Source organism: Gavialis gangeticus, unplaced genomic scaffold (assembly GCF_001723915.1).
Source record: "Gavialis gangeticus isolate Ggan-Ray unplaced genomic scaffold, GavGan_comp1, whole genome shotgun sequence".
Lineage (NCBI taxonomy): Eukaryota > Metazoa > Chordata > Crocodylia > Gavialidae > Gavialis > Gavialis gangeticus.
The window spans coordinates 28920221-28923010 of NW_017729031.1; the positions used below are offsets into that span (position 1 = coordinate 28920221).

Here is a 2790-nt window from a genome sequence, read left to right on the forward strand (position 1 = left end):
CCTCCTGGGTATACTTATACTTGTATACATGGAATCCTCATTAAATACATTATCTTTCATTAAACAGCTGCCAAAGGCAGCATGTACTCAGTACTAGAAACCAACTATGACGCTGATTAAACACAGCAAGAGTATAAAACATGGGCCCCTTATTGGCCAACATACTCATGGGGATCTGGTCAGAGCCAGCCCTGGCACCCTCCCCTTGGTGCCAAAAATGCTGCTACATTTGATTTTAGCTAAAAGACCAAAATGCTGATGTGGACCTTTTCTTTTCTTTTTTTTCTTTTTTTTGTGTGGCCCTTGGAGGGGAAAAAAGGACAGGTGCTTCTTCTGTAGGGAACTGGCCCTGGAACACCCTCTCCTTGGTGCTAAAATTATTATTCTTTTTTTGAAAAAACATACCTCTCTCTCTATAGAGACACACACACACCATCTAGCATACCATTCTTCACAAACCTTAACCGACTTTCAAAACCTTGTACCCGTCCCAAAAATCTCACATCTGCATGCCCGCACACCCATTACAATAATCACACCTGCGCTCCTGCACACCTGCCCACATCCCTTTACTTGTTACATTTATACTGTCACTTTGGTTCTAGCTCTGGGTACGAGCTTTAAGCCCTCAGTTCAGTCACTGTCAGTCGCTGGTGTTTCTGCAGCTGATATTGTTGTCTTCACTGTCATCATTGCGGTTACTTGACCTGGTTGACTCGTCATCTCCTTCGCTGTCACTGTCTGCTTCCCCTCGAGGGGGGTCTTTGAAAAGCCTGTGATAACTGCCCTGCTGACAGGCAGTTTTGGCCACCTACACTCCATCCTCTCCTACCATTTTCCAATAGTGGAGCTCACTTAGTACCATTTTAATGCAATCTGCTACCTCTAGTATTGTGCGCCTGTACATCAGGAGGTTCCTGGACTTCCACAGGGTGTTCCTCATGCAGGACACAAACTGATCAAAGTAGGCTGTTGGGGTTCCTTGGCATTCAGTCGGATGCACTCCCACAGCTGAGCTGCTCCTTTCTTTCACATTTCCAATTATTCCTTTTTCTTCTTCATCCTAAACTATCTGGCAAAAGTCAACAAATGGAGCTCCAAATAGTTCACCCAGAATCCTTCTGTTGCCCACATGTCTGTCTGTCGCATATGAATAGTGTGGCCTGACCTTCCATGAGATGGAGCTGGACCAGGTTACCCTGTGCCCTATCTGCATATAAATTCTTGGAGGATCCCAGGACTCGTAACCAGAACACCCAGTTCCAGCCATGAGTGGGGGCTAATTAGCACATAAATCAAGTTTCCTGATATGATGATGATCATCATCATGTCTTATACTGTCCATGAAGATCAGAACAAGAAGAGTTCAGGATCATGTTAGCCATAGAGGGGATGACCATGACTACCTGACATGATACTAATGATGACGCTGAAAAAGGGTTGCATGCCTCTTTCGTTTGACAGGACAACAAACCTTTTCTTAACCAAAAGGAAAATGTGTTTGCATATTTACATTCGATAGTATAAGACCTTGGGAGAAGGACAGATGGTGATGTTTTCACAGTCCATATCTTCCTAGGCAATGGCTGTAACTTGAAAAAGTTTAGAACAAAGTTTCCCTTAAAGCTTTTGCAGAATGTCTTGTTAAAAATAGTATATTGTTTCTTCAAAATGCCTTTCTTATCTGCTAATACTGAGCTTCATTATCAGACTCAGACAGTATAGAATAGCAGGTTTCAACTTTTCTAGAGTCAAGACACTCCTCTATAATTCTTGGCACTCCTCTATAACTCCTCTATAACTCTATAACTCAAAGACTATTCCTTACAGTGCTTACCCTCTCACACTCTGTGGCATCCTTAAGAGGGTGTCACAGAGGTGGCGGTGGGCAGGGCGGCCCTGAGAGCATGGTGGGGGCTGGTGCTCAGTGCAGGCAGGGGCTGCTTAGCTTGTGGGTGGGTCATTAAACCCTCAAAGGAGGCAGCTCTCCCTACAAGAAATGGAAGGGGTGTTTCAGTGGCTGTTCTAGGCATGGAGGCTGATGCCAAGTGGGGGTGTGGGGGGCAGATCCCCTCTGGGCCTTGCTCTTTCCGTTGTCTGCCCTTTCTTTCTCCCCAGTCTGTACCTGAGGAGGTGAGTACAGCCCCTGCTTCTCTGGAGATTTGAATGCTGGCATCTGAAGCCACCATTCCCTGCAATCCCTCCCACCAGGTGCAGGAACATGGGAGGGGCAGGGAAACAAGCTGGGATGAAATAGTGCAGCCCTGCAGCCCCTGCCTACAGCAGAGCATGCTGCTCAGAGGGTGTTGGTGCAGGGGCTGCCAGGTGGCAGAGAGCTGTGCTTTTCAGCCTGGCTCATTCCCCTGCTCCTCTCATGTTTCTGGAGCTGGTGGGTCGAGCCCTGGGGAATGGTGCACTGGGGGTGCTGCTTGTTTGCAAGACAGTGGGGCAGGCTTGGGGGCTTCAGGATGTGGAGGAACAAGCATTTATACCCTTACACACGGGGCGGGTGCTAAAGCACCCTTCAAAGGGTCTTGCGACACCCCAAGGTTTTGTGGTCCTCTGGTTGAGAATCACTGGTATAGAATACGGCACTAAATCACAACAGTCATTACTGTATTTATCTGTTATGTTTAATGGAGAATGAAGTACTTTAGGTTATCCACCTAGCAAGTTCAGCACAGATGCAGCAGTTGTGCATTTAAAATCAGGGCTGATTCAAAGAGATTAACTGTAATTTTTACCACTTACTTCATTGTTTCATAGTTTCTAGGGTCGGAAGGGACCTGA

The 2790-nt window shown here is 46.6% G+C and overlaps 1 protein-coding gene across 1 annotated transcript in view; it reads left to right on the forward strand.

The window, feature by feature from the left end:
• The window catches only part of LOC109301394 (poly [ADP-ribose] polymerase 14-like), a 56876-nt gene that overhangs the window by 38735 nt on the left and 15351 nt on the right, over positions 1-2790 (forward strand). The gene's annotated exons all lie outside the window — the stretch shown is intronic.